Source organism: Haliaeetus albicilla, chromosome 23, assembly GCF_947461875.1.
Source record: "Haliaeetus albicilla chromosome 23, bHalAlb1.1, whole genome shotgun sequence".
Classification (NCBI taxonomy): Eukaryota; Metazoa; Chordata; class Aves; order Accipitriformes; family Accipitridae; genus Haliaeetus; species Haliaeetus albicilla.
In genome coordinates, this window is record NC_091505.1 from 4,611,035 (window position 1) to 4,636,605 (window position 25,571).

A 25,571-nucleotide genomic window follows, 5' to 3' on the forward strand; every position below is an offset into this window, starting at 1 on the left:
GGACGAGGCCCCCCGAATTGGCTGCGCCCGGCCGCCCGCTCCTCCCTCCGCCCCGGCTGCTCCCGCCTCCCGCGGCTGCTGCCTTCGTTCCCCACCGCCTCCCCTCACCTCCGCGGCCGCCGCTCCCTCGGCGGGCTGCGCTCCCCTCGCCCTCCGCGTCCTCGCCTTCCTCCTGCCTGTTGCCTCGCCTCTCGCCCGGCTGCTCCCCTTCTTCTTCTTCCTCCTCCTCCTCCTCCTCCGCACAGCTGCCCGCGGTTCGGCCTGGCGTCCCCACCCGCCCGGCTCCCCTCAGTGCCACCGGCCGAGAGGAAGTAAAGGGCCGGCGGTAGTCTTCCTCTCCGCGCCGCGGCTTGCCGACTCGACTCAACCAGCGGCCTTAACTTGATAAACTAGTTTCTCAAGTGCCATCGCAGGTGGGATTCGCCGGCCAAGAAATGGCAGTGGCCTGCGTTCTTCACGGCGCACCGCAAAGGGCCAAACTTGAGAGGGGCTTCAGCCCCGCCCCGGCCTGACGGTGGGGGTAAGTGTGCGCTGTCAGCCGTGCCCCGCTGTGTGCGTGTGCAAGCGTGTGTGCAAAACCGCGCCTGGTGCAGCGGAGGCCGGGTTTGGTTCCTGGGTGCAGCCGGTTTGTGGCTTTGTGAAGGGGCTGTACTGCAAATACGGAACTCTTTGTTTCTACGTGAAAGGCAAAGGCAGGTGGAGATCTAGATAGAGTAGTGGGTTAAGGGGATGTTGGCAAGGTAGTTAGAACCACGAACGAACATAACCCGAGAGCTGTCTCGTACGACAGATTTCATTTCACGTACCCTGCCCGTAGCATGTCGCTCTCCTGACCGTTACGGGGCTGCCCTTCTCTGCAGGACAGCACGACGGCAGCACCGTCACCGGCCAAACTGTTGAGCCTGCTTTACTGAAAATAAAAGCTCAGTTCCACAAATAAGTTTGAAAAGACCAAGCAGGTACCTCTACTGGCTGAGTCAAAGTGATTTCCATACAGATGGGGAGGCAGCAACACCTGGACTGTAAAGCTGGAGGCAGTATGTGCATGCCATTCTGCTGTGAAAGAAATTTCTCCTTTTTTGGGTAAGAAGGGGGACCCACCAGGCTTTTCCAAGATCTTCAAGGGCTCCTTTCCACAATTAGAGCTTGATAAGAATTCTTCTACAAATTGCTGTTTTCTCAGCCATTGTTGATTCATTACAACACCTCTTGTTGATCTAATTACGCACAAACCTGCTGCGGAAAGTGAATGTGCAGAAACCGGATGCACAACCTGAATAGGCACAAACCTCCTGCAAATGCCTTCCGCACTAACTGGACATGCACACACCTGCAACACAAACGTGCTGCGTTAACCTGCTTCACAGCCTGAATACTCAAAACAAGCAGCTCAGCACTGACACCAATATTTTGGCAGTTCTTTTCTTCCTCTATTTCTAAAATACAGAAATACTGCTCACAAAAGATAAGCACCGAGTATTTGCTCTCAAGGGGTCTACCAATTGGATTGTCTGCTGCTGTGAACAACCTGGAACAGATCTTTCCCTTTCCACTCCCTCAGTCACACACAAGAGGACAGCTGCTGCTAAAAGCAGTCCCAGGCAGCTTTAGACCTTGCCTTTGCATTTCACTCAGTGTCTCGCCTTCTGCAGTGGTCTGTGGTCTGCTTCTCGGACTTCTGCTTTCCTGAGCTTTTCTTTGGTGGAGTGAAAAAGACCTATAATTAGAACAGCAATATGATGTCAAGTATTGGTATCTCAGATGTAGTGATTTCTTTAGAACATGGACTAGCCACAAGAATATGAGGGCTTCATTGGGTGGGTCGGTATCTTTTTTAGAGAATGCCAGTGAAGAGTAACTGGCTGAGAACGTGAAAGTGGGCAGTATTTTGCCCGCAAAGAAGAACATTTGCAAAATGACGGTTTGTTGTCCATAGGAGAGGAAGGAAAGAGAACAGCTAAATAAAAACAGATGTCATGAAAGCTAAAGACTTAAGCAATTAATAGTTAAGACCTCATAGGAAGTAAGTCTAAAGAAAGGAGTTAAGAAAAGGAATGATGCTTTAGAAAAATAATTCAAAGAGTGCATTTATCTCAGTTATGAGTAGAATAGAAATAATACTAAGGTTAGCTTGACCACATCATGAGGTCTCTGTTGACCTTAAGCACATGAAGAAAATACAAAGGAAGACAGGTCAGATTAATAAGAATAAGAAAGAAAGACTAAAAAAAAGTATGCTGCAAAACAAATGAACTATCAAGAGCTATCAGGTAAAAATTGCTCCATAAGTATATTCATACTAAGAGGAAGACAGAGAAAAAAGATTAATCCACTACTCAACAGAGAAGAAAATCTCTCAACAAATTATAAAGAAAGCTGAAGTGATTGGTGCTTTTGTGGTATCAGACTTCCAAAAAAGATCACAGGCAAGCAGATAGTTAGGACTGGTGATGCCGAGAATAAATTAGCTCAGCCCAGAGTAGGTAAACAACAGATTAGGAGCACTCAGATAAACCAAAGGTATTCAAATTGTTTGAGTCTAGTGAGCATGATCGAAAGACAGTTAAGGAACTGGCTGAACTAAGAAGGTGAATGAGATGCTGAAAAACCAGAAGAGGCAACTGTAAATGGCTGCTATCAAAGGGGGGATGGAGCCAGAGAAATACAGCTCAATCAGTGTAATTAGCTTAAATGCCCAGAAAAATCCTAGGACAAATAACCTCACAAACTATTATTAGCACCTAGATGATAGCCAGGGAATGATAGCATTCAACATGGATCTGTCAAAAATAAATCACGCCAGATAACTTGATTTTCTCCTCCAGTAAGGAACAGGCCTTGTGGATAGGACAGCGCCTGTTGTCAGTTTGATTAGGTTTTTGACACTTACATGACATTTTCGTTAAAAAGAGAAATACGGTCTGGGTAAATGTATTCTAAGGTCTATACAAAACTGACTGGATAGCAAGCAGTAGTTCACTGTCAAAAGGAAAGAATATATTGCTGGGTTCCTAAAGCCTGTCTTCAGTCTGGGTCTTTTTGTTATTAACAATGTAAATAACAGAACAGAGAACCTACTTATTAATTTTGCAGGTGACGCAAAGCTGAGGGGGACAGGATTAAATTTTAAAATAGTCTTGACCATTCGGAAACATGCTTTTTTAAAAAAATAAAGAAGATATTCAGTAAGATCAACTTGCATCATAGTTCACCACATTATACTGGTATAAGCTGCCTGGTATAAATAATCCCTGCCTTTCCTCTTCCCCTTGCTACTCATTTTCTCGCACACTGTCTTACACCATAAGCTTTTCTGGGGCTATGTGGTTGACTGTATGAGGAAACTGATTAACATTACAGTTATAATTCCAGAGGTAGTTGTAACCTGGAGCACTTTGCTGGTCTATTTGATCCTACTTTGGGTCATGGCGACCTGCTGATTTCTTGTTTTGCTGTGATTTCCCACTCATTAGAAAGAAGGAACATAGTTGGTATAAAACTGGACATCCTGGTACGATCGAGATTTCTTTGCAACAGCACAATATCATTAGTTCATGTTCAGATTGTGACCCACTATAAATACAAAAGATCTGGTTCTCTGATCTTGATCTGCTGGCTGGCTTAGGCACAGTTCCTTTATTCTCTCTTTTTCAGTTTCTTCAGCTTCTTTGAAAAGCACTCTGAAATCTGCAAATAACAATTTAGTATTATTGACTGAATGCTAAGCCGTTGCTCTTTTCTGTTTGTTAACCATTTCTTCTCATCCTTTCACTGAGTAAATTAGGCTCTAAGTTCCATTGTAAACACATATATCTCCTATGTCAATAGAAATGATTCTCTAAAAGCAATAAATTCCCGTAACTAAAGTGCTTGCACAAGAGCCTGAGGCTTGTTCTTGTATCTAACGTGAGATTTATTTTTCTGGCAGAGGCTTCTTGAAATATAAAAATGGTGAAATCTAACGTTAATCCATGAAGAAATGCCAGGGCCCTGGGTGTACCAGTAGTCCTTAACCGCCCAGAGCAGCCTTGTGTGGGGCTTCTACTCGCAGGTGATCTGGCTGGGAGCTCCGTGTTGGCTCTGGACCCCAGTCCTCCCCCAAGCTGTGCCATAGGCAGACCTCCGTCCTCAGCTCTGTCCTTGGCAGTTCCCGACTTGTTGACTGGGCCTCCCGCACCGGCCTTGGACCTGACTTGCCAGCCCTCATTTCTCTAATGATCACTGGACTCTCAACGGAACCCGTTGCCGTCCCCAGCCCGGTTCTGCTGGCCTGTCTCGGTGCTGTGGGATTGCAGCCTTGTTGGCAAGGTCGCTTCCCTACCCGTGCGTGGTCATCCTTGGCTCCTGCCTCGGTGGAGCAGCCCCACTCTCGCTGCTCCCTGGCAATGTATGAAATTCAAAGTCAGCTCATGTAATGTTGCTCCCCCTGTAAAATAGAACTCTGCATCTTGTCTCTCCCTAATGTATCATTTGCAAATTCCATCTTAAGTAAGCCTGGAAATAAAGGCAAGGCCTGAAGTCTTGTTTGTATGTGGTAGATATCATCAATAAGCATTGGAAGTTGAACTCCAAAGCAGAGGGACTAAAAGACCTGAATTCTTATTGAGAAAAGCATTTAAGCACGTGCTTAGCTTAAGCCTGTCCTCAAATCCGATGAATTTAAGTGTATAAATTGAGACCTTTCCTCAACATCAAGCTATATTGCTGTACTTTAGAAATGTGATTCTACACATCAGTATGTAGTTACACCTGTAGATTTACTAGAAATTGTGTGTCCTTGTTGTATGAGTTGTTTAAAAAAAAAAAAAAAAAGAAAACCCACAAACAAAATGAGCAACAGAGTAAAATAATATTTTAAGTCTTGAAATGTTTCTGGTGAGTAACAACATTCACAGGTGTAGCTGAAGACATCAGCAGAGTTACTCTAACAGTGAAGCTGTAATTTATTGTGCATTTTTATGCACAAAGTAATAAAAAAAATTCTAGTGATTAGGAGTTTATTAGGGTCTTCTAGCTGATGGAAAACTAGATTGTTTGAAGTGTCAGGATGAATGATTAATCCTTTATTTATAACTCATAATGTATTATGCAAAAACAGATGACCACAGCTTTAGGAAAAAAATCCATTATATTGTGGGTACTAATGTAAAGCTAAAAAAACCCCCAAAACCTGAGAGGGACTGTCATCTTAATAACGGTTGGAGCTGGGTGCAATTGTCAGATCTCTGAGCACATTCCCCTCACTGTCCTCTGACACCAGTCTGTTGTTTTGGAGCTGATGCATCTCTTCAAAGCGTAGGGAAGAAGGGGTTTTAGTCCTGTTTTTTCAAAGAACCTGAAGCATAAAGCGATTGTGTCTTGTCTAATTTCACATAGTCTGTGGCAATCAGAACTGAACCAAAAAAATCTTCCCACCTTGCTATATCTGCAACTCTTCCATTTTATCCTCTCTTCCATTTCGTCTTGTCTTCTCCCACCTTTATTACTGGTCAGCCATGAGTGACACAGTCTTGCAAGTTTGGCTGTGCATTGGGGACAACAGTTGGCTTTGTTCCCTCAGCTTGCAAATTAGCATTATTGTAGTTTTATGTGCTTGGTCTAGATAGTGAGAAGTGAGCCTTGTGTGAATTCCTACTTGCAGACGTAGGAACTAGGAAGGAAATGAGAATTGCCTACCTAAAACAGGAAGGAAAGAGGGCACCTGGATTGAAGGGAAAAGCAGGAATGGGGACAGGTTTTGCAAAGAGTTGGGATTAGGTGGCCAGTTAAAGTACTGCTGCTTATTTACAAGTTTTTTTAACAAAATAATGTGAACATTACATGCAGGGTCTTTGATCTGATGATCTTTGGAGATGCAAATGGAGTCAGAGTCAGCAATGAATTTATCACTCTCATAAGTTTAAAATGGAAGCTGGGTTGAGACTCCTTGTTGGTCTGTTATTTCTTGCCCAAAGAACAGTCCTGGACACAGTATTGCCATCTGAAGTATGCTTTCAGCAGTCAGAATGAGACTTGGAATAGCCACTGGGCAGCCCTTGCAGACTATGAGCATGAATGTAGTCAAGTCATGTGTGCAGAAAGCAACAACATTTCTATTGCTTAGACTTGTAAACCAGAAGGCTTGTGTCTGTACAAAATAGAAACCAGAGTCTCTTTGGCTTTCTACTAACATCCTACCTCTTTCCACGTTTCATCTGGCCTTCTTGCTGCATTCCTTGTAGCCCAGGAATTAAATCAAATGTACCTTCTTCCCTTCACGAATTAGAAAAATTGCTCCCCTACACTGACTAAATCGTCCAGGTTTTGTATGTAGCTTATAAAAGATCATGTTCAGGTTGGTGGTTCATTGTCAAGTTTTGGCAAAAAAATCAGCACTCTCCCTCCTAGGGCACAAGACTATGCCTCCCAGCAAATCAGTAAGGTCCTGTCTTTCTTCTTGAATGATGATATCAGCAAGTGAAATAATCAAGAGCTAGTGGTTATATTGTCATTAATCCCTAGAGTAAATATTCCCTGCCCCCAGAAAAGGAGGTGCTTATAGGTACTATACTTTTTCGTGTTGAATTATCTACAGTTCACATTTTGAAAACTACATTTGCAACCAGAAGTGCCTATAGGGCAACCACCTGGAAAAATTCAGTCTGGTAAGCCACTCAGTACAGGGTGGCTTTTTTTGTTGTTATTTTGTTGTTTGTTTTTCTTTTTTTCTTGCCACAAATCTAGGTTCATAGAGATTCTTCTATCAGTTATTCTGACTTTCTTCTGTTTAGTCAGTTGCTTTACATGTATTTTTTATGAATTTAAAGCAAGGCTTGTGGTAGTGTAATTGCTGATTTCCTCTCAAGGAATTTTCTTGAGAGAAAGATGAAAGGCTGTTGCATTTATCATATCTCTCCCTGTCAGCTAATTTAGCTAGAACATATGCTAGACAATACTGAAAAAAAGTAAATGTCAACTTGAGCCATTCAAAATAAAAGCTTAGAAAGCATATCACATTTTCATGGGTTTTAATCTGATGGACTGAAAATAATTATATAAACCACCAACAGAAACTTGTTAGATGAAAACTGTGTGAGCCAGCTTTTCGTTGAATCACATTTCTGTCATGTTTGCAGTATTTGACTTATTTTTTTCCCTTATATAAAAAGCTGCAATATTAATAGACACAAAACCAGTTGGATGTAAAAGCAGGGAGAAATGCAGAAATATCATGAATGTGTGAGGCTTGCTTTGAGATAAAGGAAATCATAGTTAACAGTTCATCTGCATATTAATTACTGTACCCATGTTGAAGTTAAAAGGTCAAACAGTACTGTCAGGAATGGTAATACAGGTTGAGGATACATCTGAGAAATGGTGATAAAAGTTTCTTTGTATGTTCATATGCTAAATGAGTAAAGGCATTTTCTGAAGTTGTTTGGAGCTTGGGGAAAAATATTTTTGTTAAGGTGAGTGTGAAAAAAAATGGATCTGCTATAAAACATATAAGTCGTGTTCTTAAGAAAATCAAAGTTTCCATCCAGATGTTATTTATGTGTTCTTAAACTTTAAGTATCTTGAGAACTAACAGAAAGAAGATGACCGCTCTTTTCACACATCAGTAACTAAACATTTTATGCCTTAAAGTGCTCAATAACAGTCACTCCCTATTGTGTTTGTCCCCTGTATTGTTTAGCCATTTTTCAGTTTTCAAGGCATTTGCTTTGTTTCATGTCCAGTGCTAGCACCATAATATTGCTAAGTATAATAAAAGGCATTTCACAAAGAACCACCCAAACTCTTTTTCTTGGAAGGTCAGCCTTAACAGCACTTTTCCCACTGTTGCCTTCCAAGTCAAAATATTATATTAATATAATGCATGCTTATAGATGCTTATAACTGCAACAATTCAATAAATTCCCTAATGACGCTTAGCCAGTCTTTCAGTGAACCAGACCCAAATGGAAGGTGATCTCTGAAATATCTATAGGTAAACTACAAGATACTTTTCATGCTGATGTCTCAGAAAAACAAGTGAAGTCAATGAATGAAATAATTGATTAATTTGATTGTCATATTAGTTTTACAAGAATTGTTAGCCTGGTTCATGTTTGTTAGAGTTGATTTTAGCTATGACTGGTATATGTACGAGGTATGTGATTCTATAAATCTGCAGGGAGAAGAATCTGCTTTCTATTTTTGTTCTGTTTTGCTGTAGTTTATGGGGCACACTGACATCTATAAAGACTTACTGAAAACCCTTTTACTTAAGACTGAGTTCAGTCTTAAAAACTGAAATCTAAATTCTGATTATGAGACACTCTGTCACTACTTACGAATCTCAGCCTGAGAGATTCTGAACATTTGTGTCTTCCCTAAGCTGCTGTGTGGAATTTACCTTTATTATTAATACCACAGCGACATTTGGTATTCAAAATCAGGGAACCGCTATACTTAACATAATGTGAAACAAATGTAATTCCAGTCTCAGAAACAAAACAGAAGGTAGGAAGGACAACTATTACATGATGTAATCTCTGGTTAATTAAGTTGTATGAAATTTGTACTTGTATTTGAAATAGTATATGATCAGGTCTATTGTGACATATTATTGTGTTATCACTGTGTATTTTTATGTCTTTTGACATTTTGGGGAGGAGGCATTCAGTACCTCAGCTTTTACAGCGATACATCAGGCAGTGTACAGTTTTCGCAAAGATTTCTGAGCCAGACATGGGTTCTGTTAGATCCTCCTATCATTTATTAGCATACAGGGATACCAGTCACACATTTTAACATTTCTGTTGAATATAATACATGAAAATAGATGCTGTAAAATACCAAAAGGCTGCTCCTATACCCTTGTATTGGGTTTGTGCAGCAAGGTTTTGGTAGCAGGGCGGCTACAGGGGTGGCTTCTGTGAGAAGCTGCCAGAGACTTCCCCCATGTCCGACAGAGCCAATGCCAGCCGGCTCCAAGATGGACCCGCTGCTGGCCAAAGCTGAGCCCATCAGCAATGATGGTAGCCCCTCTGCAATAACATATTTAAGAAGGGGAATAAACTGCTGCGCAACAGCAGCCAGGAGAGAGGAGTGAGAATATGTGAGAGAAATAACCCTGCAGATACCCGGGTCAGTGAGGATTCCCCTGCAGCCCATGGTGAAGACCACAGTGAAGCATGTCTTTAGAGTTTGTTTTAATAAGTTATTGAGGAAAAATGGGTATACTCAGATGTTTTCTGTGCAAATTCATGCATTTCATAAAGTGTAGGAGCCTCACACAACACAGAGGTCACGTTTATATTCTTTGTTATTGAAAGGTTTAGTTCAGCATTTTGTTAAAATGACTCTACAGAAGAATGAGCCCTCCAGTGGTTGTTCACCCTCTTAAATGCTCATTATAATGCTCTATTAACTAACACAATAAAAAAAAAAACGAACCACCCTTTATTCTTCAGTAGCAGGACAATTTTTGTGGTTTTATCTCACTGTTGTTCTCACTACTTTTGTACACATAGGAAATGAAATAGTAAGAATTGGACTAGTTGTGTTCTAATGATACACGAGACACCTGCATGAGACACGATGCTCTTCTGTAAGGGAGTTTTACTTCAAATACCAAGAATACATGCCTGTTTCTGCAAAAGGCATGGTGACAGGGCATTTGGTCACTGAGGGCTTGGCAGGGGCCTAGGCACACCAAGCATTTTTTAAGACTTCATACATTGACAGAACAAATGTTGGAAAAAGTTGTCAATGTTTGCAGAAGGCAGGCAGGAATTGTGTTCTGTCCTGTTGGAGCTGAAAGAGGGAGATAGGTTTTGCAGTTCTCTAATGAGATGGGGTAGGAAGGAACCAGCTTTAAACTGCAGCAGTCACTGGACTGAAATTTAGTGATAAATAACTTGAATTAAGTTTTCTTGAAATGTATAAGGATTGCATTTTTTTTGAAAGGAGTTGATGTGTAAATGTAAGAGTTTTTTTTTCTTAGGCCAATGTAATGCACAGTGTTTGAAGGAAACAAGAAAATAAGTATCTTATGCAGATTTAGTATCTCTGCTTATGTTCTCATCTCAGTATTCAGATGAGTCCTTTATTCATACTACATCAGTGGATGCTTGCTAACAGTTTTCAGTAATAGAGCAGGGAAGGCAAAAGAGTTTTTCCTTTTCAGGTCTGTGATCTCCAGATAGCTCAGCCCCTTTTATTCTCTTTCATAAATCTTAGAAATATTTACCACAGAGCTCTCTAAATTTATCAGGATTCATGGCTTATCTACCTGTGAGCATTTTAACAGCTTGGCTAATGGTATGCCTCATGCTTCAGAGCTAGTTGTTTTTTTTTTTTTTTTCTCCTCTGGCTGATTGCTGGGAAGACATTTTCCACAATATCAACCCTGACAATCTTTTCCTGCTCAGACAGGGGGTCAGGGCTAAGGTATTCAGTACAGGTGTTGTACCCAGTAGATCACATTGGACTCAGTAAGAGATTTTTCCATTTAGAAACTCTGACTAATGGTGAAAAGAGGTACCCAAATTATTTCCCTAAAGCCTTCTTTACTAGAAACAGAGAAAAAGGGATAAGCACAAACTGTGGTGTGGGTGCATAGCTCAAAGGAGTGGCCAGACCTCTGGAAGCATGTGGTTGAAAACTTTATCCAATAAAGGGGTAAAGAAGTAACAAAAATATTTATATCGCAGCTTGAAACATTTCAAGTTATTCATGTTTTTCAGATCTGTTTGCTGACATTTATAAAGTCCAAAGAGCACAAATGTCACCTAGATAAGCAAAGAAAAATCACACAAGCAGAATAAGGTACAGCGTTCTCAAAAGTTTCTTTAAAACCTTCAGTGTAATGCCCTCTCCTATTTCTCTAATGCCATGAGGTATCTGCAAATCATGTAAATGAAATAAGGTATATTTAAAACATACTTGGTATCTATATAATTGCTATCTTTACCTCTGAAGGTATTTTCACTGGTATCTTGTGGATAGAGAAGACTACCTGCTATTACTTGACAGGGAGGTGATACTAATATGGAAGAAAGTGCAGCATAATCAGTGCTGTCTAGTTGGTACTATCAAAATAATTCCTTGTATTCTGAGAACTATTTTGTAATATGTCGGAATCTGACTTCGTTCCCCAAAAATACCTGACAGAGGTGAACAAATTATTTGCGTGGTGCAAGATCAAGTTCAAAGCATTCTACCAATACAGAGTAGATTTTAACAACAGTGCAACATTCACACCAAAGCACTGATGTCTCTGTTGAGATCTTGATGTCCTCCCACAATTCTTTAGTATCTTTTGGTTGGACAGTTTTGCTAGTTGGCAGGTCTTCTCCAGCTCCCATTAAAATATGAAGCAAAAATTGCACTGTGACTTAAATCAGTCACTTGAAACATGTAGCCCTGTTTGAGCTTTTGAAACCTTCATTGGAAGAAGAGTCTGGAAACAGGCTCCGGGTTAGGCAGTACTATATACGTATTATCCCAGGAGATAAGTGGGGAAAAGGTTTAAGAAGGGGATAGATGCCCTGTATTTCATGGTACTGCATCTGTAAATGCAATGTGTACATTTAGTATAGAGCTTATTAAGACTGATGCTTGACATTAGTGTTCTAATTTTCTCATTATGTGCACTCTTGCAGAAATGTTTATTTTCCTGTAAAAGAAGTCTATACAAGCCTAGAGAAGTCATCTGGAACTAGGAAACCCTGTGAGAAGATCTAGGACAAGAGCAACCATTTTTCAAGAGAGAGTACTTGAAAAGCCATCCAGGTAGAGCTACAATCCTGGCTTTTAGGTATAAAGCAAATACCAAAGTTTGGACTAACTAGTTTGTTTGTGCAGAAACTATGAGGCTTGGAACTCTGGAAGAAAAGAACTGAAGAGGAATTGAGATATGATATTCAGCAGTAGCACTGAGCATGAAAAAGCTCCTTTGAGACTTGCTTTTTCTGCTTTGAAACATTGTGAGCAAGTGAGTTCATACAAATGATCTAATTAAACCTGTCTTGGGTAGAGGGGTGAGTTCTGAAAAGGGCTTCAAGTCTTTCAGCGACATTAGGGGAGAAACACCCAATCACTGAGGCATTGTCAGCAACAAAATACCTTCTGCAAACATGTACTATTATAAACATGGTGATTTTTTTTTCTGTTCTCAAGATCTTGCAAATGTTTTCCAAGTATTTTTAGTTATCCTTTGTCAATATTTTAGTCAACTCACCATCTTTTCCCCAAAAGTTTTAATAATATAGAGAGCGTAGGGGCACTAGTGATCAAACAGAGAAAATTGTTCTGTCTATGTACTGAATGCAACATAGATCTCAACAGATTTTTACTAGTCTGCTTTATTTTCAGCAATTTCTGCCTGCCTCCACCTCAAGACAGTATTTAACTTTAATATATTGCACCTATCTAGAATAATTCTCATGAGGAATTAAAAGAGCTTTGCACAAGTCTAGTATTCCTCTTATTCATTAGATATCTTTGTGTTTCAGTAACAGATGAGTGGAAGAGTTCTGAGAGAGACAAACGTAGTGGCCTCCTTATCTAGTAACTGAAGAAAGTCTGCTGGGAAGCCTTATACAGCTGATGTGAAAATTTCTTAGCTGAGGTAACTTATCTGTTTTGTGAATAAGGAAAACCCACAAATCTTCTGCTTTTCTTTCAAAAAAAAACAGGGAAAAGACCTTCAGTCAAGCACATGAGTGCAATTTAATATGATTAACACATAGCCAAACCTTTATATTATCTGTAGGGTTAAAAATAGTTCTTATGCATTTATTCACATACTTTGTAAAACAGTTTAAATGTCAGCAGTAGTTGGTATTTTGAGACTATTGATTTTGTAGAGATTAAAGTAGATTGGGTTGTAAACATGCAGATAGTGCACATGTAAACTAATATCACAGAGCAGACGTGTGTGACCTTCTCAGCTGAGGCACCCGCCTGTTTGATTTTGCATGAAAGCACTATGAGTGTACACTTTGAAATGCTTCAAGACACATTTTTCTCCATTCCCATATGTGTCTAACTCCTCCCCTCTAGAGGATTTTTTATGAGAGAAATTAGGCTAGACACCTGCATTCTGCAATAGAATCTTTTGTCGCAAAATTGCTTGCATTTTTAATTGAGAACAAAAAATAAATAAGATTGCGCAGCAGGTGGCAGCACAGGTCCTGCTTGATTTTAGCCGGGTTTGCACCTCTTGAGAAAAAAAGTCAGGCTCCCAGTCTTGTAGTGGTTACTGCTGTTAAACAGCTGTCCTTTCCTTGCTTCGAAGCAGGTCATTTTTAGCAAAGAAATGGAAATTACCTGTGCCACTGGTCACTGCCATACTACAAAGGTAGAGTGGTTTTGGGGAAGATCATTTGGAAAAAAAAATCAGTAAAGGATGCAAGCAGCACAACTCACTAGCAATTTGGGATAGAGCTTGAGGCACAGATACAAGTTGTGTTAATAGAATGTCAAAATAAACAGTAAATCTAACTCTTGACAATCCTGATTGAGTACTGCTACACAGACACTTAGATACGTCTGCCTATTAGCAGAAGCAAGAGGCTTCCACAGTATATTTTTGGATGTTGAATGGCCTGAATAATCTGACATATTTTGGCTAAACTGTAAGGAATAGAGTGTAGTAGTCTAAACCTTGTAGAACCGAGGATTTTAAAATTCTCAGTCAGATTCTGAAATTTAATTCCCAGGTGCTTCTTCCCTCCCCTCTCTTCTCTGATCCTTAGAAGGGGTGTGTGTTAGGGAAAGGGCGAGGGTTCATATCTTCTTTGCAAATGGGGTAGTTTGCTTTGAAATACCTTGAACAAGAATTCTCAGAAAGTCCACTCATCAGCTCCAGCACTTGCACCCATTCTGTCTCAGACAGGCCTAAAAATCTTGATGTTATCATGGAATATTACACATCCTTGTTCAATTTCCTCACTTAGCCTGTGGGGAAAAAAGCAGGAGTCCTTCTGGGAATATGTTAATCATTAGATAAAAACTTGCAGCATTTATTTGTGATTATTTTGTGTTAATGGCAGGCATTTTAATCTTGCTCTGACTATTTATTTGTTTATTTGCCTGAATCGCACATTTCAGTATTTGGCTAAAGTATCACCTAACACCCAGGGGAATGTCTTAGAGCTACAGACTTAGGAGATTATTAGGCTTAATTGGTATTATCACTGTAGACCTCCCATGGCATTGAATATGGCTTGCTTATTTTAAACTTTTTAATCCAGTATTAAGAGGAATTGCCATTAAGTTACACCATAGAAAAATAATTAGTCTAAAGTTAAATCTTGGGTGTTTGGTTTAAAACTGTTTAAGCCTCCTGTTCATCACAAATCCTCTACCATTTTTCCTGAACTCCCTTACGTTTGTGCCAACACTTTCTATAGCATGTGGGCCAGACTTGTGCCCAGTGTAGCACCAGAGAAGTCAATGGAGTTATACTGGAGATTAATTTGATAATATTTGGTAATATTTCAGTCATATAAGTTGATGGCCTCTTAGGAAGGACACAGCCCTACGCTGCTGAAGTCAATGGAAGCTCATTAAGTGCCTGATCCAGTTCTCACTGAGTCTTGTTTTTGTGGCAGTATCTGTTCCTTTGCTTTGTGTAGTAACTTCCCCAGGTTTAATTATGTCTATTTGCAAGATTAATTCTGAAAGGTCCTAAATTTTTGTGCACAGGGTATAAAGAGGTAGGAATTGCATTGAGGTAGCATTTGCTGGTTTGACTACATAAAAAAGAGAAAATGGGATAGAAGTCTCAGAAATTAATTAAGTGATAGGTTTACCATTAAACGAGTTGCAGAAGTAAAAGGAGATGTTTACAAATTAGAGTGTCACTTCTGTGTGTAGTGCTTCCCCTACACTGCAAGTACTCTATGCACTTCAAGTGCTGTTGTAGTGTATTGGAGAAGAGTATAAAAGTATTTCATATTTGAAACTATTAATATGGGGAAAAGGAAGAAACAGTAGCATTCATTATAAATCTAATTTTGTGAGTAAATTTGAACAAGGATGCTGGTGCTTCAGTTTTTTCTAAGCTGAATTTCCTGACCGAGGCATTGGACAAAGCTTCTTTCACAAGATAACTAGGACTGACCCCAGACTTCACTATAAAAGCTCTATGGGGAAAAGGTATCCCACCTTATAAGCTTTTTATTGTTTTTAACCCTTTGCATGGGCTGAAGTTTATCAGCTAACTTCTGTCAACAGTGTAAACAGCTACATGTGACTTACCTAGTTAAAGGCCTGAGAGTGTTTTTAAACTTGAGATCAATTTGTTTTTTTGAAAAGAATTTGACATTGGGTCAAAATTGCAGATATACAGGATTTGCATGTACAGTCACATGGCAACCTGGTTTGTCATGGAAATGTTGAATAATATTAAATGATCTTTTATATTCACAGCACAAGTTGTGCAATGAGAGGTCAGCCCTTATTAAACAAGGACTCCATGGAAGAAAAAGAGCTAAGGATTCAAATCTACTAAAAGAAAACCAGGTAGGCTTCATTAGATCTGCTGTTCATAGGAGTAATTGTTTATTCTGCATAGCAGTATTTCAGTCTATAGGCTTTCTCTCCTGTGGTCAGCCATTTCTGGGAAAGGAAGTGAACATCAGTGTAACATGAATAAGGATGTAGCTTTTAATTCTCTCTCTTCAGCAACGTTGTGTCAAATGCTCAAGTTGAAGTTTCAGACTTCCTAATTGTGGTAAAAAAGTCAGAGGTGTTTCAATATTTCTATGTTTTGTGTGTTTTGTGTACTTCATGGGCTAATACTAAGAAGAATTTCAATAAAAGATGGTACCTGGAATTACAAGGTATTGCCGGCACTGTTGTGAAAACATATAGTTAAATGTTTGGCTGCCATCAGTACTACTGTGGATAGACTGAACAAAGACATTAGGAGAAGAGCAAACCTCAGTAGCATGGTTTATGATAGTATCATTCAGACTGGTACTGGAATGGCACATAATTACAATCAGATCAAATGAGATAAAAATGAATTGATAACAGAAAAGATAGCTACTGCAGTTCTGTAGTGTTCAGCCATGTCAGCAATGTCACTCCACTTTCAGTCATCAAAAATATTTCAAATTTACCCTTCAAAATTTTAGAAGTAAAATACAATGGGAGGATTTTGGCAATCCAATTTATCTCATTGGTTTTGTTGGTTTGTTTCTACATCATACTCGGCATGATGATATTTGAGTCCTTGTCTCCCCAAGTGTCTAAGGAGAAAAGCTACCAGATCAATTGTGTAAGTGATTCACAAGAGTGGGTGTTCTCCCCAGTCCACATTGTAATAACCACTTCATGCATCTTTAAATTTTATTATTAACATTAGCTACTTAATTTTCACAGCATCTTTGAGCTACCAGTACCCCTAAATTGAAAGGATAAGCAGTTTATTTTAGTGGCAGAAATTGGAGATTACTGATGCCAATCACTACACTCACAGCTCATTAAAGCATGGTGGTGTTGCTGCCCACTTTCCTTTTCTCCCCCTTAATAGATAACATAACAGGGATTAAAATCTGGAAGCAATCTACATTTGCAGTTGGTGATGAGAGGAAGGTGAATCAGGAAGTTTTCTGCTCTTTCATTTCTTTGATATTGCTTCCCAGGGGAATATGACTTACATGATTTAATTTTAGGGAATAACCCCCCACTTGGCTAGATTAACAGGTAATTTTGAAAGTAAGCCAGCCTATCTGACACAAAGGTTCTGTGTCCCAAAGAATGAATCATTGAGTGAAAGTCTCTTAGGAGTCAAACGTGATGCCAAAATTCCAGATGAATAAAGATCGGTTTATGCTATGGAAAGATAAATGAAATGTAGCTTGCAAAGTCTATCCAACATACATACATACTACCTAAAAACTATGTCTGTCTCTTGCAGATCCTCCAGGTACAGTTTTCTAAAATATTTCCCATTCACATCTCTGAAAATAGGCTCTAGTGATTTAACGTTCACACTTACTCACTGATAGGAGTCCAAATGCAAGTCCTTTCAGAGTATGGATGTGCTGTGCACGGCTGTGGCCTCAGCCCTATTTCCAGTGGTGCTTTCATGGGATGGGAGCCTAAAACACCTGCACTCTTCCTTTATTTATATTTGAAGGTTTCTAATCTAAAAAGACATTGCTGGACTTCCTTTTCTTTTTCCCTTTTACGCACGATCTCTAGCTAATGCTTGCTTTTTCTGGAGTTCATTGAAAAACAAACAAACAAACAAAAAAACCCAGGGATGCTGGAATTGTGTCAGTATAAACAAGTAGCTTCTGTCATTGGACAAGACAGACAACGTCTTTTGTCCTGCAGAGGAGGAGCCCTGGTCTGGACCTGACTGCTGAGTCGTGGTCTTTCCTGATTAATTGCCTTGACAAGCTTTCTGCTTAAGGTGTTTTAACACTTCTGTAACATTTAAAACCAACTGTTTGCACTCCAACTGCACAAAAAGCATTGCAAAGCTTGTCTGCCCCCTCCTCCCAGCCAGCCAGGTCTGCTCTGGTGAATATGGACATAAAACATATAGTCTGTGACGGTACTGGAAGGTTGCAGTTAAGTTCAATGGAAGCAGATTGCAGGCTGGATTCATAAAGAAAAAGAAATAGTCAAGAGTAAATTACTTTATAAGGGAGTGTGTTCAGATATAAAACAAAGTTTGATAGACAGCAGAGATAAAAAGGGGAAAGGGTGAAATTATGTTCTATTATGTGCTTTGTAAGTCTCCAAATCACAGAATTTACTTTTTAACATGAGAAATTTGCTCGTAAGAAGGAATGAAATTACTACACCAGCCCAAGACAGGTGTAGCTGGTATTTTGGGAGTTCAGAGCTCACCATAGCATACATAAATACGGTGTGAAAACACATCTTAGAAATATATCTGCACTGTTTTAAGCAACCCTTTAAATTCTGAGAATTAGCACAGTCCTCCATTACATACTCTGCACTTGAGATTTCCAGAGCTTGCTGAACAACCTCTACAGGCAGAACGAACTGATACTTAAACTGTGAAGAGAGGAAAGGTGCTACCACTGCTGTGCTCCATTGTCCTGGCCTATGACTTATGCTACTCTTGACTTTTCTCCTGAAGGGTGTTACTGTAAATACTGATCAATAATGCTTAAAGAAGAAATAGCCATAGAGCTGTTTGTAGCCTTGATAATCAGGGGATAAGCAAGGCAAAGTTTGTGAAGAATAACATCTCTTGTTAAGCCTAGTGATATAGTTCGAAGAAGTCATGAAAATAATATTCTAAAACTTGGTAAGAGATGGAATTGCTCAGGCTGTTTGTCTAGCAAATATAATGTACCTTTTGTTACCCTGCCTATTTTTGCACTACCTTCTAATTTTCTCAAGCTGCTACAAGTCTTTTATTTGAAGATGCTTCTATTGTATATTAATGAAGAAGTTAAATTATCTAGGCAAGGTAGGCTAAAGCTGAAACTCCCCCAGCATCATCTTTCTTAACTATCATTGTCCTGTAAGAAAATCGGTCTGTAAGTGATACTATTCACCTGAACAAAAAGAAACTGTTATCGTGGTATTTGTCAGCTGTGTGTAATACTGATACCTGAGCTGGCACCAGGTATCATTACAGATAATGTGATGGTGTCTGCTTTCAGTCAGTTTTGAATTCTGAGTACAAGAGCAGCAGGAGTAGAGGAGACCTCAGAATGCAGCCATTCCCCACCCCAACTCCAGTGTCTGCGAATATTCCAAACCAGGTTTCATTTACAAGCGTTTACCTCTTCCATAACTACTACAACAATAACAATTATTTTTCCAAATAATTTGCATATATAGTGTCATGTGAATCAATTAAAAAATTGACTCCAGGAATCAACTCATAATAGAACTACTGACAGAAACGAAAGCATAGTCATTAGAAGTATTGTGTAAATATTCTCTTAGAAATATTTCTTACATATATGACGCTAAGCATAAACCCAAGGAACAACATGGACAAGTAGGTAGCAGCTACTGATATGACAAACTGATTGTGTAAGTAGAATTCTCTTCTGTTTTAACAGCAAAAGGGAAGTCAATGTCACAAGTGCAAGCATTTAAAACAGTCCTGGTTTTGTTAACTTTACCATAGCGTTAAAGATTGAAGTTCACCTGGACTCTTCATTAAAAGTGCTTTTATGTTACAGATCTGAGCACTGAGTCAAATCCTTGATCTCATGGGAAGTACTTTTTAAGGTAAGAATTCAAATATCTTTTTGAAAGACACTGTGTTAAGGTGTACTTCTCATCTTTGTATGTAATTTCTGGTTTTTTTCATGGATAGACATTTTGTGTACCACAAAAGTTTATGAATGGAAACAGATCAATTTAGACCCAAACATTCTGACAATGAGGCTACTATGCAAAGGAAATGTTAACTTTTTGACTGAAAAATGCTACTAGGAATGTGAGAACTGGTTACTCTGGCATCTTTGCCCATGTAAGCAAGAGCCTGTATAAACGTATGTGGATTGGAGAGAAAGGATTATGTGGGGAATGTTTTGTGGGTGATTTCTGAAAGGTGACAAAGAAAAAAAAAATCATACACATTTATTACACTTGTTCAGTGTAATATGTGCAATTGCTGAGGGGGTCTGTACCACTACTGCAAGCTGTCCATAAATAACATTTTAAAAGGCTCTTCTCCTGGAATTTGTGTTCTTTTTTCAATGGTCCACAGTGCTGTGGAGGCAATTCTGTTGGACTGATGGGAAACAATGCAGTGATCAATCAGCCTCTGAAGAAAGAGGTTGTGCTAGAAAAATCAAGATATGACTGAAAGTTTTGCTGCAAAGACAGAATGAAAATAACATAATTTGAATTCCAGCAAAATCCTGACATTTTGACAAGCTGGGTGAATGAGATTCTTATAGGTACTCCATCTTGTAAATCATGACAGAAAGGATGGAAGCTGCAAGACTGTCTTGTAAGGACTCCCTTACAAGTTCAGGAACATGCTGAAGCAGAACTGCTGGAGCATGTCAGGGCAGACTGGCAGCTTGCTGTAATTTAGACAGTATGTGTAGAATATTTTAAGACTGGAAGGCTACCTATTTGCGTTAAAGCATATACAATTTTTCTGTCCTTGGGCTGGAGTTTTGTGTTGTGACTCTGTAACTTTACCTTCTGGGCACATCTGAAACAAAAAGGAAGTATACCTGATGAAAGCAGGATCAGTTTGTACTGATTCTTGTAGGGATATCTAATGATAGAAACAGTTGTTCCAAGAGTCATTTACAGTTTCTTTAAAAAAAAAATCACATGAGGGAGTTCACAATAACAAGACGACTTTATAAGACTTGCGTAAGTAGATTGCCAATTTATCACCAAATTATTTTCAGAAATTTGTCTTAGATGTGATTATACGTGAATAAGTATAGAAAAGAGCTTGCAGTCTGTCAGTGTTAAGGATTATGAGTTGATGTATGGTTTTTGCCTTAAGAAATGAAACATCAATAAACAAAGAAACACACCATTTAATCTTTGTGTAATAGTTAAATTGTTACATAGGGAGCCAGTTATTCTAAAATGACTAAGCATTCCTTCATGCACCAAAACATGTTTTGGACACAAGGTCATGTCTGTCCTTCATGTAAACCTACTGATGTATATTTGCCTCCAAAACTTACAGGAATGACTACAAACAGATAAGCAACAAGTCGAGTCATTCTAATCGTACCAATGTTACTTCTTACATTACAAATTCAGAGGAATACGTGCACATGCGACTGCTCCTTGTGAGAATGATTTGTATGGGAGTACAACAGAAGATATTGTTTGTACTCGCCTGTTAGATATTTCTCAGAAATGTACTTGAAGTAGCAGCCAGCCCACAGACATAACATGATTCGGACTTGTATGATTTTTTTGATGGAGTATCATGTTTTTTATAAAAATTGAGCTCAGATGACGAATTGGAATAAAGTTAAGGTGAACAAGTAATTTTTTTTTGCTGTCTAGGTTCTAAATAAAAAAAATTAATTATGGCAAGAAATATTGATTAGGAGGTTGGCCTTGCTGTTTCTGTCAAGACAAACTTCTGCCGTGGCATATGTAAATAGAACAACTACTGAGGTCAAGGTCCTTACTGGATTTTAGTCTTTGCTCTAATGAATTCCCCAAATGGTTTCATACTAAATTAGGGCAGCATAGTGTTTGAAATGTTATGATTCCCTTAAAGGAAATTGTATGACTCAAGAGATCCTGATGAGAAGAGTGTGGAATACACCGGAAGAAGACAATTGTTTAGCCATATTTTTAGCCATAATCTAAACTAATCTAATGGGCTCTTTATAGTAAGCCTGGCCTGTTGCGGCTATTGCTAACTGTGGTTGTGTGCTTTAAGCTGGATCTTGTAAAAAATTAAGAAAACATTTCCTTTTTAGAGCATTTTATTTTCTTTCTTTTGAATGTCTCTAGGCAGCACTAGACCATATTTCATTATGTGGGAACTACTCAAAGTCCTCCTTCTAATGACTGTTCAAAGTTCCCTCTAAAGTCCAGAAAATCATTTTTAGGTACTTTGTTTTGTACAGCCATCTAATGATTTTACAGTTGCATATGTTCTACTAATAAGACATGTAACTGTTTGCACCAACAAAATTTAATATAGAGTGCCAAATCTTTCCCTAGATTTAGTATGGTATAGATCAGAAATACCTCTGTCAATACTGCTTTCCTTTCCTAAAATGTATATTCTTCAGTCAGAAATTCCATGTCCATACAGCATCCTATTTAGGATCTAATACTCTAAAGCTCTGCTCCTGATGGAGCTTTTCAGTTTTGTCATAAATTGTACAGTAAGACAACATTGAAACTACATTCTCCTTTGACTTTATGTAGTGTGCAAACCTACCGATCTCAGTGGTACTGTCTATGAAGTGCTGATTTGACCCAAGATCATTAAATATCTAGGTGCTCCCTTGGATGAAAGAATCAAAATCCAAACACAACCCCATGAATATGTGTGCTATCATGGCTATGGAATCTCGAAGCCTACTGGGCTGTACATATTGATACATAGTGCAGCCTCCTATGTCCGATGAATTAATTGAGTACATCACAGTCTCTGAAATGCTGCAGATATCTAGGTGTTGTGGGGCATAATAGGTACCTGGGTAATACTACAGCAAGTTGTCTCTTGCTGCCTAAGCAGGCAGAAAGTTACTGTCAGGCATTACCTCTGGAAAAGAAAGCAGCTCTAAACTCTGCACAAATCTGAGCAGGTAATAAATGTGCTGTTTTAACAGAATACAAATGTTATGTCTGCAAGCAGGTACATGTTTCTATTATTTCATGCATGGAACATGGCTTAAAACAAAGATTTAATTACGTAATGCTTGCAAGTTGCTGAACATTTTCTACATAATGACTCAGAATGAGAAGTGATATTTGTGTAGATCAGGGTAACAAAATTGATTAAAGTTTTTTAGTTCAGAACACCTATCAAATTTTGTCTCTACTTTCCCCCTGCTCCTTCCCCAGAAGGCCCAGTATATTGGCTATCGATACTAGATGGGATAAAGATTTTTTTATTCTTTATGTAAAATATAGAAATCGGTTATTTTATGACAACTGTTCCAAACAGATTTGCAGATAATTTTCCAGTCTGGTTTCATGTGTAAGAGTAAGAAGGGAATGGAACTAGCTTGAACAAAAGCATCAAAGAACAAAACAATTCATACATTTGGAGGTAGGCCCCTTCTCTTAAAACCCTGCCCTTTATTTGATAGGCCATCCCTCAGTTCCCCCCTATTTGAAATTCCTCCTTGAAATGCACTTCCTTGGAGAGATCAATAATCCTCTGTGTCACCAAATGTGTACGACTGACTGCTATGTTGGTTTTGTTGTGTTTTCTTTTAAAACCTGAGAGTCAGTTTAAAAAGACCTGGAGTGAACAAAAGTATGTTACTCTTGATGAGCAGGGTTAATGTGGAGGTCTAACATGCTTCAGCTTTTTTTTTTTTTCATGATGTGCTCCAAGTTTATTGAGAAGTAGCAGAAATACAATTAAAAAAAAAAAAAAAAAGAAAAAGGAACACGTTAAAACTTTCCCAGCCTGAGACAAAACCGAGGCAACTTTATTTGGAGAGTGCTTGCTACAAAATGGCAAAGTTTGTGTACAAAGTTTGTCTTCTGTTGTTTTGATTCTAACTGCACATTCTGTAAAGAAACAGGACTGCATCAAGGAAATAGTTGATTTCAGCAGTCACTGCTCCTATATAAATAAACAACCCACAAGGCTCCAAGTATTGATTTACTACTTAGATTAGAAGTGCTAATATTATGCAATCCCTTTGCTGATACCAGGAATGAGGTGAGAAGCTGTTGACTATCTGCAAGCTTGCCCTCAATCAGGGGTGAAAACCAGAGACCTTCTAGACTGACTTTGGTCTCTCTTCCACACACCTTTCTCTTGCTTCTTTTTGACCTGTGTGATAAGGATGAAAATTAGTGTTGGTACAGAGCAATTGCACTGTCTGGAAAGTTCTGTTATACTGATCACATTCCAGAGAAACCCATTGCTGGGTTTTTCTTACCAGAAAGAAACGAAGCAGAGAGAAAGAGAATCCTTTCAGTCAGATTTGGTTTTAAAGCTAATGTGACATACTGTTATATAAAGGCAGTTTTAATTTTTGTTTGTGGACTCCTAAAATGTTTGCAAAGGCGTTTCAGACATCTTGTAGTGAATGTAAGCTTCATGACAACAGGCTTATTTTTCTTAGCTACCTGTTTTGAAGGCTTTGGAAGCATTCCACTTATCCTTAGGGTGTTGCTAGTTGACCATACCTTTATTTATAGAGAGCAAATAAACCTGTTTCTGCTTCATTTTCAAAAAAGAATGTTTGAAAGCTTTCAAAGAACTAGTTTAAACATAACTATTTCTTCTGACAAATAAAAGAGCAACTGCTACATCAGTAAATCCTGCGTAATTCAGTTAGGCATTTGCATACCTGTAGCTACACGAAAGGTTTCCCAAAGTGCTGTTTCTAAAGCCTCCACAGAACAAGGTGTATTTGACTCTTCACTTGGATACCCTGTCCATAGGAAGTTTAATTTTAGGACTCATTTTTCTAATGATAACCTGACAGGTTATATTTTTTTCCTTAGACTGTAATTAACCAAAATTTGCTTCCAACTTTGCTGAAATTATTAATTTGACTTAGATGTTCATCCTTCTGAAACAAACAAAGCATTTTGTTGAGCACCCCCAACAATGCCACTGAACCTGGATGTCATTCAGCGGTGCCCAGCTTGGGGACGTGAGTGGACAAGCCCCGCCGGCACCAGGATTCCCCACTGAGCTCCTTGCTATGGCACTCAAGGCCAGCTTGTCCAGGGCCAAGAAGAGGTTGATGAGGAGGTCCCATGGCTTGGTGAGGTCTCCAAGAGGGAAGGCATAAAGGAAGAGGGGAGGGAAGAGTTGCACTTAGTAGGAGCGCACAACCTGGAGCACTTGAAATCCATGTGGGAGCAAGAACATGCAGTCTGAGGTAGAGAGATGGAAGCTCCAACTTAAATTTGTTGGAGGTACTATGAAACGGCACCTGCAAAACATTAGACTTGTCAGCCTAGAAGAGAGATGAATGAGGTAGTAGTGCGAGGAATCTGTGGTACAAATCTACAGAACAAGGAGTGGCCTGGAGACAGTTAAGAGAGAATGATAATTCACAGTTAATTAACGCAAAAGTCAAGAGACATCAAATGGAAATACCAGACAGAAGGCTCAAAGCATACAGAAGTGATTTGCACACAGTGTGAAGTTAAACTGTGGAACTACATCAAGCCATAGATGCCAAAAGCGTATATGGATTAAGAAAGCAATCGGATTTGTCTTCCTTTAATTTGTCTATCAAGAGCAGAAATAAACTACTTTTAGCTAAAAGTCTCTGAGCTGCACAATTCGTTATCTGCCCAGGAGATGACCAGCCACCATTGGAAACAGCATACGATGCTAACTCTGACCCACTACAGCCATTCCGGTGCTCTGGCTGGTTTACGCACAAGATGTGCTTCCATACCCACTGGCAGGACACATCACGGTAAATCCAAGCTCAGTTAATTCAAAACTTAAGACTATAGGAAGTGCAAAATAGTTGGAAGAAATTACCAATATATTCTCTTACCCATTTACTGCTTATGAGAAAGATTTAGAAAATAGGCTAATGTGTTGGTGTTGTAGTTGGAAAAAAAAGGTGTAGCAAGTTTGTTTGCCTAATGTTCCCTAAGTACAGGGAGGTTAGATCAAAAAAATATTTAATCTGCATAAAACAGATATGCCTTTGGGCATCTTGCACAATCCACACCCTCTCATTAGTGATTATTTGATGATGTTTTGACATTAAGCCAAACAATGGGGTTTGAAACAAATTAGAACAAAGTGAGAGTAATAACGGAGTGCCCTAAAATTCATATAGCCCAAGCAAGGCAAAACCCACACAGTGATTCAGTTCAGCCTCCATCCAAGGAAGTGATGCACTTTTTGCTTCTCCAAGAATGAGAACTATTAAATATAACAGCCAAATTGCATATGCAGTTGTTGCCAGGAAATTTTA

The 25,571-nt window shown here is 39.1% G+C and overlaps 1 long non-coding RNA gene across 1 annotated transcript; it reads left to right on the plus strand.

Moving 5' to 3' along the window:
• Positions 1-15: 15 nt before the first annotated feature.
• LOC104315122 (uncharacterized) lies at positions 16-23,655 on the plus strand. The gene is made up of 3 exons (XR_011329450.1): positions 16-520; positions 11,631-11,760; positions 15,406-23,655. It is a non-coding gene; the product is annotated as an uncharacterized lncRNA (long non-coding RNA).
• The last annotated feature ends 1,916 nt before the right edge of the window (positions 23,656-25,571 follow it).